Raw genomic sequence first — 18,949 nt, 5'->3', positions numbered from 1 at the left:
AATTTTCAGCAAACCCAGAGCCATAGCCACATTTTTGAAAATACCTTTTATTAATGATTCCTATATTTGGCTAGTTTACAGCTTTCTGCAAATTAACACTATGCATCCAGTGTAACATTTCTCATTACCGGTATATTCTATAACATCCATTCTATGGGATACTTTCTCCCCAACCATTTAGAATTTTCAAAGAGAAATAAAGGTATCCTGGCACCATGATACAACAGATAATATTGATTAGCAAATAGCTTTTGACACAATCATCCAATGAAATGTATTAGCCAATTGAACACATACAAATGGATAAATTTTCTACCACATGATTTATGAAATTCACTGCTCCAAAATATGGTATGAATTAGATAAACATGGAAAATAGGTCTACAGCTATTAGGTGAGACAATTACAAATAGTCCCCGTGTTCAAACATAGCATGCAACAACAGATGTCACCTGCTACCTCCCAACAGGGCTGCCCGTCCTATGGGGCATGGGGAAATATCCTGCCTTCATTCTGTGAGTAGGCTGCCCATAATGTATTTCTACTTTCCCTATGAGCTGAGTATAGAGTCCTCAACCTATGACCACAATTGAGCCCAAAATTTCTGTTGCTAAACGAAACATTTGTTAAGTGAGCTTTGCATCATTTTACAACCATTCTTGCCATGGTTGTTAACGAATTGTTAACTATTTGTTAAGTTAGTAACACGGCTGTTAAGTGAAACGGGCTTCCCCATCGACCTTCTTTGTCAGAAGGTTGCAAAATTGATACATAACTCCAAACGCAGCAACTATCATAAATACATGCCAGTTGCCAAGCATCTTAATTTTGATCTTGTGAGGATGGTGAAGCTGCTACAGTTGCAAGTGTGGAAAGCTGTCAAAAAGGTATTTAAAGGCCAGTCTTCTGACAGATGAGCACAATTCAAAGCGCATTGACAATGTCTCCTCGAATGGTGATGAAACATTTGCAACCAGATTGCCAAACTAGGAGCTCAAACCACCACCACCAGCCCAACTACCAACCTGAGCTACTAATATTCAAACACATTTCAAACTGTCATATGTCATTTTCCCACTGCCATTGTAACTTCGAACAGGCACTAAACAAACTGTTGTAAATCAAAGATTACCTCTATTGGTGAGCAATATGATTCTCACTACCATGTTAATGTGTTCACCGAAGGATAAAGAAAATCTCATGCCATTTTTCAAGAACTTAAGAACTCACTTTAGTTGTACTTTCTTTGTATCATTTTGGAGACTGAAAGACAGAGGATGTTAAACTCTACAGATAGTACTCAACTAACAGTTCATTTAGTGACCATCTGAAGTTACAACAGCATTGAAGAGTGACTTATACTATTTTCACATTTATGACCATTGCAGCATCCCGTCACATGACTAAAAATCTGACACTTGGCAACTGATTCATATCTATGACAGTTGCAGTGTCCCAGTGTTATGTGATCACATTTTGCAATCTTCTGACAAGCAAAGGTAATGGGGAAGCCAGATTCATCTAACAACTGAAGTGATTCACTTAACAACTATGGCAAAACAGGTCGTAAAATGGAGCAAAACTCAACAGTGTCACTTAATAACAGGAATTTGGGGCTGATTTGTGGTTGTAAGTTGAGGACTGCCTGTATTGACTCTGAGCCTGTAATATGTCTCTTTTGCTGAAGCAGACTAAAATGTAATAGGGCTAAGAAGTAAATTCCTTGGAGAGAAAACCTTACCTTATTCCTTATGTTAGTTTGCACAAGTGCATATGAGTTTGTGCCATTAGCACTTATGGGAATGCATAAAAATAACTATATTCAGTATCTGTATTTCAGGCTAGTTCCTCTAAATAATTATCAGAACCATTCCCCTCTGAATAACTTTTCCCCCATCTCTTTATATCTCATACAGTTTAAACTCATAACTCTTCTGGAAGTCAAATAAATTTAGCTCATTCTGGATTCTTGCAGTATAATGGCCTGAAAATAGAGGTAGGAGGGAGGCACTTCTTTTAATTCAGGGAATCTAAGTCATAACCGAGCTTCCTCCCTTTAAACCAGGAAGAAGCTGTGACAACCCAGGCCGAAGTGCAGCGGAATGGAGTGCGGAAAAGGGGGCGGCCACAGGACGAACAAGAGGTACAAACTCCGAAACGGGCTAGTAGAAAACAGCCTCCCAGCGGGTCACCCCCTTCTGAATCCCAGGAGCCGAAAGCCGGAAATCCTGTCAAGTTTCTCTCGCTTTCCCTATAAGCCCCCAATTGGGTTTCAGCTGGAGGGCTCCCCACAATTGGAGAGCCGCCTCACCTGCTCTAACGCCGCTTCCATTCCTTCTCCTCCTTCCTGGCGCCGACCGAGCTCGTTGGCTCATCCCGCAAGTCTTCGGAATAGAACGCTGCGGCGAAGCGGAGGCGTGCCCCCCCCCAAGTCGTTTTAACGGCATAAACGCCCACAACCCGCTCGCCAACTGAGTCACACTCGCCGGGACTCAAGCTTCAGAATACCAGTGGCGCTCAATAGGGCGGGAGCTGCGTTTGGAAATCTCGCGATATGTCCTAAGAGAAGTCATAGACCTCCCAAATATGGCTATCGACGAGTCGGTTTCTGTGCGCTCCGGTCATCTTGAGTGTGGTAGAGTTAAATACACTCCGCCCATCTCTCTCTCTCGCCCCCCCGCTAAATAGACATGAAATGCGGGGAAAACCTATACGTTGGTTTGTGGTTGAAAGTAGGGGAATATTAAAGATTCACTGAAAGAAGAAATGCCTGGTTCCATCACTTTGATGCCATTGTCCCTACCGGCCAGGGTTTCCTTAAAAAAATGAAACAGCAAAGGAATGTGTCAATGTGGGATCGGTGGGGTGCATCTCGGTATATGGATTACTATAAAAGGGGTACAACATGATTATCAACTCTTCGATTAAAAAAATTCTGTTGAATCTTTTGAATCTTGTTTTCTGTAAAAAGTAATTAAGATTTATTTTTAAATTTGAATTGTAATTAAGTCAGTGTATGACTTTAAAATATCACCGAATTCAGAGATTTATGCTAGTAACGGGCATGGGTAAATTGCCTCTGAGTTAAGTTTCTATGGGGGGTGAGTCTTTACCCCCCGTAGATAGGGCTCGCAACTTGGGAGTCCTCTTAGATGCACGGCTTACCTTAGAAGATCATGTAGTAGCCGTGACTAGGGGGGCTTTCGCACAGGTTCGCCTGGTGCGGCAGTTGCGGCCCTATCTAGACCGGGATGCCCTGTGTACGGTCACTCATGCGCTCGTGACCTCTCGTCTTGACTATTGCAATGCTCTCTACATGGGGTTTCCCTTGAAGACCACTCGGAGGCTCCAACTGGTACACAATGCGGCCGCGAGAGTTGTCTTGGGAGTTTCCCGGTACTCCCATGTTACACCTTTGCTCCGCGAGCTGCATTGGTTACCAGTTGTCTTCCGGGTGAGGTTCAAGGTCTTAGTGATGGTTTTTAAGTCCTTACATGGCATGGGTCCGGAATACCTCGGGGACCACCTGCTGCCGGCGTCGACTCCCCTCCGCCCCGTGCGTTCCCACAGAGAGGGCCTCCTCAGGGTGCCTCCAGTCAGAGAATGTCGACTGGTGGCCCCCAGGGGGAGGGCCTTCTCTGTGGGTGCTCTGGCTTTGTGGAATCAGCTGCCGGTTGAGCTCCGGATGGCACCGGATCTCCGCTCCTTCCGGCGCGGGTTAAAGACCCATTTATTTGAACAAGCTGGCCTGGCCTGATGGGGAGTTACTTAGGGTTTTAATATTTATATATATTTTCTATTGTTTTTACTGTGAGCAATAATTTAATTCTTTTTTTAACTTTTGTATTTTTGTAGTTTTATGATATGCCCTGTTCACCACCCTGAGTCCTTCGGGAGAAGGGCGGTATAAAAATTTAATAAACCTAAACCTAAACCTAAGTTGTGGTACAGTTATAGTCAATGTAATCCTATTAATATTTATTCAGTAATAAGCAACGTGAAATTCCATTAAGGCAAACACCTAGCTTCTGAACTCAGGCTGAATTTACATGCTAGGCTAACGATAATAAAGTTGTTTTGGCTGAATATTCTGCAAACACACACACACCATATCATGGCTTGATACTGAGGATTACTCCAAACATGAGCAATTGTATTTTATTTAAAGAGCCATGGTGAGAAAAAAAAACCTTGGCTTAGAACGGGTAGGCAACCTCGGCTCTTTTATGACTCATGGACTTCAACTCCCAGAATTCCTGAGTCATAAAAGAGCCGAGGTTGCCTACCCCTGGCTTAGAAGATAGGTGAACTAGATAATTGACCAGCCTAAAATAACAGAGTTTGATGGGAAAACATTGAGATGAACATCAATGCCTTGGTCTTGAGACCCCTTATACTGCAACCTCCTGGATTTTATTCTTCATTTATGTTTAAACTAGCAATGCCTGAGCACTATATTGCTTTTCAAAAGAAAATGGTTTAGTAGCAAGCCAGGTGGAAACCAGTGATTTTCCAGTTTCTATCCCTTGCAGTTATTCCATTAGCATTTTGTAGTTCTCCTTGTTGCCTATGTCCTCTACATTACTGTGTCCCTCAGTACAAAAAAATATTGAGAAGTAAAAATTGTAGATAGTGGCATGCAGAAGTTAAACTGCTGTATGCTGAAGTATTTGAATATATACTTTATACTAAGCTATAAGCCATGGTTTATAAAACAAAAACGAAAACTGAGTTCATACAATGCACAAAGCAAAAACAAAACATATTGCACATGACTTTGTTTATTTATTCAGTTTGTATAGCCAAGTAAATCTCAACCAAGCAACTCTGGGCAGCTTACAATTCTAAAATTATAAAACAAATTAAAAAATAGTAAATATCCACAAAATGACTTATATACTATATCTAGAATGAAACATAAAATTGAGATAATTCCCATTAACACTGCCTGCTTTCTAACATTCTACTATATAAGTCTAATGTAAACTGGTGAACTGGTGTTTGAAAACTTTTTAAACAAGGCATAAGTGAAAACCTGGTTACACAATGACATTCGTGTACAACAGGGCTGTACACCACCTGAGATTTTAATATAAAAAGGTTCTTTGAGATGTACAGTCTGTAGCTGGTTACACAGAACCAGCCTTCAGTTCCTTAAACAAATATGTCCTTTACCAGAAACATGCTGTGGTGGGCAACCATCAGAATCCAGAGAAAAGATCTAGCTAGCTACTAAACATGAATGCTTTTGCATGCTCTACCACCCCTTCGTACCATTAAATCTGAAGGAGTCTAGGTCACAAAGCACAATTACCAATATTCACTTATAAACAGAACAAAGCATTTGGGGTCATCCTCAGTATTTTTTGGGAGTGCCAGCATACAGTTACTCACTGTACTAAGTATTAAAGTTATATTAAAGATGCTTTTTCAAGAGGCAACGACCTTCTTTCAAGAGGCAACGAAAAATCCAGTTGCCTCTTTAAAAAGCATCTTTAGTATAACTTTAATACTTAGTACAGCGAATAACCAGAATTTGGTGTATGGTGGCACTCCCCCCCCCCCACCAAACAAAGCACTTTGGGGACAACCATGATCTGGATAACTGAAAATTTCCATATACATTTACTAAAGTTATAATTTAAATTCTGCAGAAAAAAATCTGGTTTCTAAAGAACTGCACACATTTGCATTGCACAATTTGTGCTGCTTTTTAACTTAAATACTGACAAAATCCATTGTGCAATGCCTTAAATTTGCTATCTCTGATTACTTGGAATGATATTTTCATTCTTTTAGTAGATGAGACTTCATTTTCAAACCATACTTAAAGGCTTAAACGTTTATATTTTATTTAAAATTTGAGCCTAGTTATTTGTGCCTTGGGTGAGAACTTTGGATTGCTTTGTTTGGGATTTTTTCCCTCTTGGCTGTGGTTTACAATGCCTTCATGGCTGCTTTACCAAGTGCTGTATAATTTGCTCTGCCACAAAATACACCTTGGATTTTAATAAAATTACATCAAAATAATCATTATTAAAAAAGAACAAGTACTCTACACAAAGGTCATATGCATATATATACCACTATTGAAAGCATATACATTCTAAATTCCTACTTACTGTTATTATTAAATATTCCATGTCCAGCTATAATTTGTATTCTTGATTTTAACTTCTTCACCAGAAACAGTTTTAAATTTAATTCAACAACATACCTAAAATCACCATAATTTTCTCTCCAATTTCCCTCTTTGAAGCCTCTCCATGAGGTAGCCATAGAACTCCTTTTCTTAATATTTTAGTTTTTTTAAATTAATGCATGAAACCAAGGTATAAATATTAAGAAAAAAAGATCATGGAACACTTAGCAAGGTACTTTTTGTGATCATCTTTTTAAAATATAAAACATACCGTAGTAAAACACATTAAAACTTTTACCTGCTGGAGACAATCTGAGATGGTAAGGAAGATAACCAAATGACCTCTCATTTTAAATCTTTTTTAATGAGTTATTACCAGGCTTACATACAAGTGACTCACAGCCAGGAAAATTAAAATAACATGTACCAGAGAGTAGAAGGAATAGAGTAGAAGGGAGAGAAGGATGATATGTAAAGAAACATGCTATCATTTTACATGAGTCAGATTTATTACAACTTAGAGAAGGGCAGTGGAAAATTTTCCACTCCATAGTACTCTTGCACACTTCTCCTAAAAATAGATGAGGCAGCTGGTACCTATAGCTGAAACCAAAGAAGATACAAGAGCAGCATAAAAGGAGGTCTAATGGTATTTTGGGAAAGCATGCCTCCACCTATTGAGGCCAGACTAAGGATCATCCACAAATACATAGAGCCACAGATCCGCCTAGTGTTATTATGATTTGAAATTGGATACGACTAATGGAAACTTCAAAAGGAAACCCAGAAATGTAAAATCAAAATTCCTACAGATATACATATTCCCTATTCAGTATTGCCCTTGTTTGAATTATTAGCAAATTGGTTTGACATCAATGATAATTTTAAGATCATTTTCACAAATATTCTTAACATCCCCCGTCCTTTTTCCCTTGCATCTCATTTTCCTTCTTCTAAATGAATAACTTTCTACTTGCCTGTCTGTAAATTCCATACAGTTTTTTTCAGCCCATTTTGGTAAACTCTCAAGATGTGTTATGAATTTTATATCTAGGTCTAAGTCATACATAAGAAAAAGTACAAATGAAATCTTAATGAAAGTTCTACATTGTAGCTGCCAACTTTTTTTTTCTTACAAAAGATGTCATAGTTTGTTATGTCCTATTGCTAAAAACTGCATATTTTCTACTGGGTTTTACTTAAGCACCTCTAACTATTAGGAAATAATAAATATTATTGTGGAATCTGGTTATTTTTAAAATAACACCAAAATAGGTTTGTTGAAGAGTTGGTATAAATGTGGCATCAAAAAATCTTATTTTATCAATTAATTAATTAGATTAATTATCAGGAAGTACTTTGTTAATACTTTGCTGAAATCAGGTTATACCACCAGCATTCCCACAATCTAGTAAGGAAGTGTAGTGATATGTGCAAATATGGTATGGCACCATGCTAAAAAGCAGAAGACGGTGAGTCCTACCTTAGACATCAAATCTGGCTGGGTGACTTTGGGCCACTCACTCTGTCTCAGCCCAACCCATCTCACAGGATTGTTGTTGTGGGGAAAATAGGAGGAGGAAGTAGATATCTTCACTGCCTTGTATTATTTGTAAAAATAATAAATGTGAGATACAAATAAATAATCAATAAATGACTTTGGGGATTGGGGGAGGAAATGGTCTCTAGAGCACTGGTCTTCAAACCTGGCCCTTTTATGACTTGTGGACTTGGCTGAGGAATTCTGGGAGTTGAAGTCCACAAGTTATAAAAGGACCGAGTTTGAAGACCCCTGCCCTAGAGAATCAACTGATGGGTGGTGGGGATCACAGCTGCGTAACTGGAAGAGAAAGAAAATCAGAAAGTAACTTCCCTGACTTTTCAGGAATTAAAAAGAATTGGTGGGAGATTTGTACTTTCAGACTTGTTTATATTCTCTTGATGCATTTTTCTAATAAAGTAGAGTTAGTTCACGTGGTCATGTTTCCTATCTTGTGTATCTGGGAGAAGAGTAGGCTGGCAACTGTCTTCTTGACAAATCCATGCTTTTTGGTAATCACCCTGTTTGTGATCTGTTCTAAAACTCTGTAAGGAACCTACACTTGCAGGAATAATATTAGCAAGATGATGATTATGATGATGCCTGTATTAATATTAATTCCACCATTCTCATCGCATGCCCAAGATGGCGGACGTGCTTGATTGAGCTCCGTGAGCTCCAGTTACTAGGCGTCCCTTTGGAGCCCCTCAGGAGCCTTCGGGCTGTCTGAGATGTGGATTAGGGGACGGGGGGTTTATAGTTACAGGCACAGGGGCAGCTGTTTGCCTTTTGTTTGCCTTCTGCCGCTTGCCGCTTGCCTTTTGTTTGCCTTCTGCCGCTTGCCGCTTGCCGCTTGCCTTCTCCGGACCGCCCTCAGCTGTTCGTGGCCGCCTTCTCCGGACCGCCTTCAGCTGTTCGTGGCCACCTCTGGCGTTCCCTATTGTTCCCTGCTGTTCCGGACCGGTTTGGGCTGCTCGGTGTTCTCAGGCTGTTCCCGGTCGGCGAGGAGGACGCTTGCGGGTTCGTTCGGGCGGCGGTGATGGCGGCGGCGGCGTGGGCGGCGGCCTCGGCGCTGGCGGCGGCAGTTTCTCGGGCCGCGCTCGGTGGCGGCGTTTCCTGCTTCCCCGGGCTGTTTCGGGCCGCCTTTGACACCTTTGGGCTGCCTTTGGTCGCCGAGAGAGATGCCTGTGGGTCCGGCTTGGCGGCGGCGATGGCGGCGGCGATGGCGGCGACGGCGTGGGCGTCGGCGCTGGTGGCGTCGGCCCTTTGGGCCGCATTCAACGGCGGAGATGGCCTGCATCCGGCGACGATGACGACGGCAGCAGTGGGCTTTGGCCGTTCTCAGCGACCAGCACTAAGCGGTGGCATTCCTGGGGCCTTCTGGCCCGAGTGGCAACATTTGACCTGTTTTCGGGCCACTTCGGCGGCATCAGCGTTTTCTGGCCTATTCGGGCCGTTTGTGGAGGCCGGTGATTGGCTGCGGCGTTTCTCGGGCTTTTGGCCCCTCTCGCTGGCGGTGGTGTTTCCATCTTACCCCAGACCGCATCAGGCTGCTTTTGGTGGCGCTGTCGTCCTCGGGCCGTTTTGGCGGCGGAGAGGGCGACTGAGAGTTATCCCAGCGGCGATGATGTTTTCTGTGCTGCCTCGGACCGCTTGTGTTGGCAACGGCGTCTTCGGACCGCTTCAATGGAGCAACGGCGACAGGTGGTCCTTATACCGCTTTTGGACCGTTTTAGCGGCGGTGATGACTCTTTCAGACCATTCTTCTATCTTGGCCCGTCTACTCTTCTGCCTGAATATATACATCTATTAACTTTGCCTACCTCCCCCTCTCCCCTTTGGATTCGGTCGGTCCTGGGTACCAGCCACGGTGGGAGAGTGGCTGACTTTTACATCTGCAGCCCCATAGAGGTGGGAGCTCTATGGGGCATGCCTACCCAGAGTATATCTTTGACCACCCCCAGGTACAGAGTTGCAACCTGCCGTGAGAGGGCGGGGGTGGCCTGTTTACCGGGGCACCCAACTGAGTGGCAGTGCAGTTGGGTGTGGATCCAGATATTTTCTTTTCCGGCCTTCGACCCTCCTATGGACATGATCACCTCCGGGACTGCCTATTCTGGACTTGCTGGACTAACATGCGAAAATATACTAGCACGGACTTGCTCGCTCTCAGGGGTGCCCCCCTCGCCTGGGTGCGACCCGCCTCTTTAAATCCTAACCTCGATGAAGGGCCCGAGTTTTGGGTCTCTGAGAGATGGCTGGGCAGGGGCAGGGGCCGTCAACATAAATTTAATAAGAGGCCCCTGATTATGTTTTTATCAAAAATTTTTACGGGGTTGGGGAGAGGGGTGGGAGATGGGGGTTGTCTGGCTATGGGGGGCGGCCAATCAACCATAGTTCAGGCCAGACTTGGGTCTGACTGCGCGGGGGGAGAACGGGGGGTCGTTGTCTCCGGGGCTCATGAGCGGGTCGTGGGATTACCAATTCCCACGACGGGGAATGGCAGCAGGCGGATAGACAGGGGGCCATATCATTACCGGGAGGGCCGTCTCCGCTATCTGCAAGCGGTGAGGCGCTCCGACCCTCTGCTTCTTTCCCGAGGTTCCGGGAGCGAGGATGTGCAGCCTCCTGAGCTCCGGCTGGTGTACCTGAATGCCAGGTCCGTGGTTAACAAAACTCCCCTTGTTAGGGATTTAGTTGAGGGTGAGCATGCGGACCTGGCTTGCATCACGGAGACTTGGTTGGGCCCAGAGGGTGGGGTCCCTTTGGTTGACCTCTGCCCACCAGGCTTCCGGGTGCTACACCAGCCTCGAGCTCAAGGTAGGGGTGGGGGTGTGGCGGTGATCATTAGGGAGACCTTATGTCCGCGGGAGACCACCGTTCCTCAGATAGTCGGGTGTGAGTCTCTCTTTGTGAGATTTGGTTCTGGGGCGCAGTTGGGCTTGCTGCTCGTGTACATTTCGCCTAGTCGCGCAGTGGCAGCCCTGCCCGAGCTGCTCGATATCCTCTCGGGGTTGGTGGTTGAGTTCCCCAAACTTATAGTTTTGGGAGACTTCAATCTACCATCCCTGGGAGGCTCATCTGAGCTCGCTCAGGAGTTCATGGCTTCCATGACGGCCATGGACCTGACGCAGGTAATTTCTGAACCAACTCATGAGGGAGGCCACACCCTTGACCTGATTTTCTTATCTGGACGGTGGTTGGATGATCTTGGTGGGGGCTTTCCATTTATTATGCCCCTGTCATGGACCGATCATCACCTCCTGCGGCTGGTCTTCCATTTTGCCACCCCCCGCCGTGGGGGTACGGAGCCAATTAGATGGTACCGCCCCAGACGCCTAATGGATCCTGATAGATTCCAAGCGGCGCTGGGGTCCCCACCTGCCTCCATTGCTCACAACTCGGCGGATGCCTTAGTGGAAGCCTGGGAAAGGGCAGCCACTGAGGCACTTGACCGGGTTGTACCCTTGCGGCCCCTGACCCGGTGCAGATCCCAGCGAGCTCCATGGTTCTCCGCGGAGCTCCGGGAGATGAAGCGTCGGAAACGGGGCCTAGAGAGCTGCTGGAGGTCCAGCCGATCTGAACCCGACCGATTGCGGTTAAGAACCTACATTAGGTCTTATCTCGCTGCGATGAGGGAGGCGAGGTGTAATTACTTCTCCACCCTCATCGCGTCCGCAGATAATCGCCCGGCCGCCTTGTTTAGGGTGACTCGCTCCCTTCTTACTCAGGAGGTGAGGGAGGATCCCTTGCAGGGTCGTGCCGAGGAGTTTAGTCAACATCTGTCGGATAAAATCGCTCGGATTCGGACCGGTTTGGACTCCAGCTGGGCAGAGTCTGGCGATCAGGACACGGGCGGTCCTGTCAATGTTATCTGGGAGGAGTTTGATTCTGTGACCCCTGATGAAGTGGACAGGATTATGGGGAAGCTGAGTTCCACCACATGTTTATTGGATCCGTGCCCTTCTTGGCTGGTTTATGCAGCTAGGGAGAGGACACGAGGCTGGCTCCAGGCGGTTATATCTGCTTCTTTGAGCGAGGGTTATTTCCCCACCGTCTTGAAGGAGGCGGTGGTGAGACCTCTCCTCAAGAAGCCTGCCTTGGACCCAGCTGTATTGAACAACTTTCGTCCAGTCTCCAACCTTCGCTTTCTTGCGAAGGTTGTTGAGAGTGTGGTGGCGCATCAGCTCCCTCTGGTCCTGGATGAAGCGGATTATCTGGACCCTTACCAATCGGGTTTCAGGCCCGGGCACAGCACGGAAACGGCATTGGTCGCTCTGGTGAATGATCTCTGGAGGGCTCAGGATAGGGGATATTCCTCTGTCCTAGTCCTATTAGACCTCTCGGCGGCTTTCGATACCATCGACCATGGTATCCTGCTGCGGCGTCTCAGGGGATTGGGAGTGGGAGGCACGGTTTTTCAGTGGTTCTCCTCCTACCTCCTGGGACGCTCGCAGTCGGTGTTGGCAGGGGGGCAGAGGTCGACCCCTAGGACTCTCGCTTGTGGAGTTCCTCAGGGGTCGGTCCTCTCGCCTCTCCTGTTCAACATCTATATGAAACCGCTGGGTGAGATCATTTGTGGTTTTGGAGTTGGGTATCATCAATATGCTGATGATACCCAACTTTTTATTTCGACCCCAAACCACCCCAGTGATGCCCTCGCTGTGATGTCCCGTTGCCTGGAGGCGGTTCGGGTCTGGATGGGGAGGAACAGACTTCAACTCAACCCTGACAAGACTGAGTGGCTGCACATTCCGGCTTCCCGGGACACCTGGGATGTTCCATCTCTTTCTATGGGGGGTGAGCTTTTACCCCCTGTGGATAGGGCTCGCAACTTGGGAGTCCTCCTAAACTCACGACTCACTTTGGAGGATCATATAGTGGCCGTGACTAGGGGGGCTTTTGCCCAGGTTCGCCTGGTGCGCCAGTTGCGGCCCTATCTGGACCGGGAGGCCTTATGTACGGTCACTCATGCGCTCGTGACCTCTCGCCTAGACTACTGTAATGCTCTCTACATGGGGCTTCCCTTGAAGACTACTCGGAGGCTCCAACTGGTACAGAATGCGGCCGCGAGAGTTGTCTTGGGAGTTTCCCGGTACTCCCATGTTACACCTTTGCTCCGTGAGCTGCATTGGTTACCAGTTGTCTTCCGGGTAAGGTTCAAGGTTTTGGTTATGATCTTTAAGTCCCTACATGGCATGGGTCCGCGATACCTCGAGGACCACCTGCTGCCGGCGTCGACTCCCCTCCGCCCTGTGCATGCCCACAGAGAGGGCCTCCTCAGGGTGCCTCCGGTCAAGGAATGTCGACTGGTGGCCCCCAGGGGGAGGGCCTTCTCTGTGGGTGCCCCGGCATTATGGAACCAACTGCCGGTTGAGCTCCGGACGGCATCAGACCTCCGATCCTTCCGTCGCGGGTTGAAGACCCATTTATTTGAACTAGCGGGTCTGGCCTGATGGGGGTATATGGGTTTTTATAGGCTTGTTTTATCATTCTTGTTTTAACTTGGGCATTGATTTAATTGTTTTTTAATTTTTGTATTGTTATTTATATATGCCCTGTGAACCGCCCTGAGTCCCCTAGGGAGAAGGGCGGTATAGAAATCTCAATAAATTAAATTAAATTAAATTAATTCTTCCTATATATTCATGATTTTTAAGGATAATAAACTATTCGTGTTAAATTTTATAATAAAATTTATTCTAAAATATTCATTACATTTTTATTCTATTATGTTAATTAAATTGCTATAAAACTGTGATGAAAAAACCTCTGAGCTGTAGGATCTCTAGATGTTTCTTCCGAACTACATAAAACATTCAAAAGCTCCTCCCCTTTGAAAGTGGTTCAAAACAATCTTGCAGTTAATATAACAAGGAAAAATTCCTTATAAATTAGGACGGTTAGCTTTCAAGGAGATGTTCTTTGTTTATTTGTTTTTTTTTCTTCTTCAATTCATATGGCTGCCATTCTGATGAAGGGAAACTAAAGCTGACTACTTAGTTTCTAGAAAAAGTGTGAAATGAGATGGAGGTGTTGGGAGGAACTCCCCTGTTGAGGCTCTTCCAGCCAGGATTTTTGCAAGTGGCGCAGAGAAGATGGACTGCGGGTTTCCACAATTGACTTTATAGTTGTTATGACCGATTGGGGGTCTGATCAGAAAGTAGGAGTCTCCTTTTTCCACACAACCAAGTCAGATGGGAAGAAGGAGTGGGTGGGTTAAAATATGTTCAGCCTGGCCTCTCGATCGCCCGGGTACAGGCCTGTTCAGTGGGGGGGGATGATATTTGGTTCTGGGTCATCTAAGGGAGACTGTGGTTTGAACTCAATTTGAGCCTGACTTTTTAATCTGGACAGTTCAGCCCAGCAATACCAATAGGGTAGCTGGGCTGCTTCTATTCTGGATCTAAGTGCTTTCAGTGTTTTGAATTTAAACGTGCCGCCTTCTGGCCAAATCTGTTTTCCGCACTCATCTTTAAGCAAAGCCCATTTTTCACATAATTTCTTTAACTGTTTATTTTTCATACCTGCCTGGATGGGTAGCTGATTCCTGTCCCAGGCTTCAAGCAAGCTTTTTACTGGGGAGCCTATCTCGACCCTCGAACTGGAATATCCCATGATTCCCCTATTTCCGATGTAGGGGTTCACTTTGGCTCAGTCGGGTCTGGTGCACTTGAAGTCTCCTTGTGAGACTGCCGCCTACAACCACAGTTTTCAGGCCAGAAAGGGGCCGCAGAGCACTCTGGAATCCCTAACAGAGTATGTGTTGCTCCTTCAGGGATTCTCTACCAGTTTAAGACCAAAAAGGGGTCTTTGAGGATTCATCTTCTCCCCTAGAGAGCATGGATTGCTCAGTTACCGGCTTTACCTACACAACCACAATTTTCAGACTTCAAATGTCCAGGAGAACCTTTGCTTGCTTTCAGAGGTATGAGTCGCTCCTAGCCTGGGGCTTATTTTCCTAACTTGGGGCTTTGCTTATAAATTACTGGCAGATGGGGTCTGGCCTACCAATGTAAAAAAAAGATTTCCCAAAAGGGGTCTGGTCTACCAATATGAAAGATTTTATGACACTTTTACTGCCCGCTCTCCCCTTGCTTTCCCGAGCCCTGCCAATCACGGCTCCAGGGGAGCTAGCAGCAGGCTGGGGTGCGGCTGGAGGGCATGCAGAGGGGGTGAGATTCAGCTGATTGTCAGAAGAGGGTGCATCACACATACATCCACACACTCTTCCTTTGAATCTAGGAATTTAAATTTGGCAGCACTTACCCTCTTTCTGTTTGAGCACAAGACTCAAAGATTCCCATTAATACCCATTGCCGACTGGGCAGGGTCCATGGAGACTTCCCCGCGGAACAAGGCATCCTCTCCCAGCTGGGTGATGGCTCTTCAGGGCCTGGTCTGGTGGTTGGGTGAGCTGGAAGTCCCATCTGGGTCACCAGGTAATTGTTGGGAGGAACTCCCTCGTTCAGGCTCTTCCAGCAGGGATTTTCGCAAGCGGCACAGAGAAGAACAAATAGAACGTGAAGCCAGCTATCGGAAAGAGAGGTTTAAATATGGAGATTAAAGTTGAGTGACAATTCAGCATGAATTCCCGGGTAGCTAGAGAGAATAATCCCCAAATGTGAGTTCTTACATCCTTTCATGGTTTTCAAAATTGTCATTTCTGATTCTTGAGTTTAAAATTGTCTTTTCTGATTCGTTGGTCAGTGTCTATTGATGGGTTAATTTCTTTATCAATTCTGTCTAGGAAAATGTTACGCTTTGCCCCAGGAGGGATCCCGTGTGATTTATTTTGTTATTATGTACCTTTTAGTGTTTCTATTTTAATCCTGTCAATCCTAATTGCTGTTAACCGTGGTTTAGACTTGATACTTTGTAGCCAGTGTGTGTTAAGTGTTTGTTTATTTAGCCTCAGGCTGCCGCTGAGTCAGACTAGTTTGTATTGGGTTCTTCCCGTATTTGCCAAGGTATTTTCTCTTTGAGGTGAAGAGAGGGTGTCCTGCTCTCATCAGAAGTGAGGTCATGAGAATGTACCCCTCAAACAAGAATCTTTTACTGCAGCTGATGGGACATGAGACTGAATCCTGTGTCAGAAATTGATATTTTGTAACCAGCCCGTTTTTTAAGGTAAGCCAATCTCATGTCCCTGCCCAAAAAATGGGGCTGCATTCGAATAGCCTCTGCACGGCCAGGGACCTGTGGCCTTCCCCAATATGAGGTCAGAGAGCTTCCAGAGCTAATTCTGGGGTGTGATGGGCATGTGCGATAACCATAAAATATGTTAATAATGGTAATCACCCCTAATTTCTTTAAAAAGTATTTTTGAAAACCAAATTAAAAAACAATGTGTGGACATCTGTAAATACTGTGGACATCCTCAACTTATGACCACAATTGACCCCAAAAATTTATGTTGCTAAGTGAAACATTTGTTAAGTGACCTTTCTTGCCAGAATTGTTAAGTAAATCACTCCAGTTGTTAAGGTTGTTAAGTGAATCTGGCTTCCCCACTGGCTTTGCTTGTCAGAAGGTTGCAAAAGGTGATCACATAACCCAGGAACACTGCAACCATCATAAATATGAATCAGTTGCCAAGTGTCATGTGATCCCGGAGTAACATGATCAAAGGTGATCATGTGACCCCAGGACACTGAAAATGATATGAGTCAGTTGCCAAGCGTCTGAATTTTGATCATGTGTGCATGGGGATGCTGCAACGGTTGTAAGTATGAAAAATGGTTATAAGTCACTTTTTTTAGTACCATTGTAACTATGAACGGTCACAAAATGAACTGTTGTAAGTCGAGGACTACCTGTAAAACTGAGCTAAGGAAATCACTGCAATTCCTAAGGATGTGTGATTCATAATTTAAAAGTAACCCCATCAAAGTTTTTTCCCCCTCTTGTCTTTAACACAGAACTTCTCCAAGTGGTGATATAACAACAACAAAAAATATTAACTGAAGGTCTTGGAAATTGAATGGCTTCCTCAAGAGAGGAACAATCCATGGACTCCATAAATCTTGAATCCAAACTCTCAAACTGAGCTTTCCAAATTGTTTGCAGCTAGCGCAGGTGTTTCAATAGTCTGTCATATCAAAGGTATCCCCAGAGGGGATCAAAAAAGGTCAAGATGGCACCTACCTGCCCAATCACAATCCCCCCTCTACACGCATTGCACATCCAAAAGACTGAGACTCTGACTATGAGAAGTTTGCATGGGTGCTATCCTGACTTTTCTTGACCACCTCTTCTAGATCCTCCTATTTTAATACCATTCGTTGCAAGTGGAAGCCAAAGGAGAACTCTCAGCCTCCATGTTTCAAATTTTAAAAACTCTCAGTTTTTAGCCTCTCCCTTCCCAATCTCTGAATCCTCTTCCCGACCTGAGAGGCCACCAGTGGAACTGGGAAATCAGAATTGGAGCTGGGACGGTCTTTGAGTTCTAGACAATGACTCCAGACTTCTTGACTTCGCACCATCAACAACCTGTGCTGGACTGCCCTCCTGGCATGTCAATAGCCAATGTTTCTGTGTGTGTCTGTATTTGTGTGCATTCATATAGTCTATGCTGGCTTCCCCCTCCTGCGATGACTCCCAGATAAGAGAGCATCTTCTTCTCTCACACATGAATGACTCAGTAAGAGCAGAAGGAAGGAGGTGCAAATTTACAAAATGCATCAAAATGCATCTAGCATCATTGGATCAGTTAGCACAGGGGTAGGCAACCTTGACTCTTTTATGATTCATGGACTTCAAATCCCAGAATTCCTGAGCCAGCATGGTTGGCTCAGGAATTCTGGGAGTTGAAGTGCACGAGTCATAAAAGAGCCAAGGTTGCCTATCCCTGGGTTAGCATGACAATCATTCATGAATATGCATTTGGTAGCATGATGTCAGCAGGAGGAGCTGTCTTCAATCCCTGGGATTTGCTCAGGGTTGATTTTCGGGTGGGACGATATCACCTCAGTTGTGACTATCCCAGCCCCAGAAATTACTCTTCACAATTAAGATTGCACTCTATGTATAAATCCATGTGTGTGATAGGATTTGTGTGTTTGTGTGCATCCAGTAAGCAATATAAATAAATGCACAAACATATAACCATGTTAAAAGCACCTTTGTTTAAAAGATCAATTCAAGACAAAATATAATGGCAGCCACCAGGTGAACGCAACCAGATGCCCCATTGAGTACAAGCCTTGAAAAGGCTCCCTTCTACTCCTGGACCCCCAGGCACAATGAAACGGCCCTAACCCAGGCCCTTCTGAATGCCAGAAGCCTGGGGCTGGATTGCCAAGGGTCAGAGCAGTAACTGGCTGTCCAGGAAATGGGTCCTTTTGGATTCCAACACAAGAAGCATATCAGCGAATAGAGACCTTAAGTGTCAGTATTTATTCAAGGAAATTAAACAAAAATGTAAAAGGACAGCCCAAAAAGAATACATCGCAAACAAGATGACCCCCAATCTCCCACAAACTGCCCCAAGCTCCTTAATAAGGACAACAGAGAGACCTGAAGGGCGGCCCATCCCCCCAGTGCAGAAGCTCCCAGTTCAAAGGCAATTTTAGGGTTTTAATCTCAGTCTGGACTCAGGATCTCATGCCTGTTTCCAGGGCACTTCAACTGGGGGAGCCAAGCTTAGTTGCATGGGTCCCTGATTATGACATAATCACAAATGCCTGGGAAACTATAGAGAAGCTTAGGATAATATATAAATCAAATCGAATTAAATCAAATTAAATTAAATCAAATTAATAAATAATAAATAAATAAATAAATAATGGTCAACATTCTTAGGATTTTCTCTCCTTCCGCACTTCCAAGTAAAAGTAAAAAACAAGATGTTTAGCTCAGAAGGAGCTCTAAACCTCTGCAATTGTCTTTGTATGCAGAAGAAAACAAAACAGGTAATAATAATAATAATAATAATAAATAAACCTTTATTGTCAAAGTACAACACGTGTACATTGAGATTAGCTGAGCCTCCCCCCTCCCCGTGCTTTCTCCCCCCAACACACAGTGACAACAAACCCTCCATCCTACCACACCATGTGAACCAACTATACCACACACCGGCCTCCCAAGTCAATTCTGCATAAATTCACAGAGATTATATCCCATTTAAAAGCCTAACAGCCCACGGATAAAAGCTATTTTTCAGCCTGTTGGTACGGCTGGCTATACTCCTATATCTCCTACCGGATGGTAGGAGAGTAAAGAGATACCGTCCAGGGTGTGAGTCATTAAATTCCTTGTACTAA

Source organism: Vipera berus (assembly GCF_964194415.1).
Source record: "Vipera berus genome assembly, chromosome: 3".
Lineage (NCBI taxonomy): Eukaryota > Metazoa > Chordata > Lepidosauria > Squamata > Viperidae > Vipera > Vipera berus.
Note: the sequence above shows the minus strand (reverse complement) of the source record.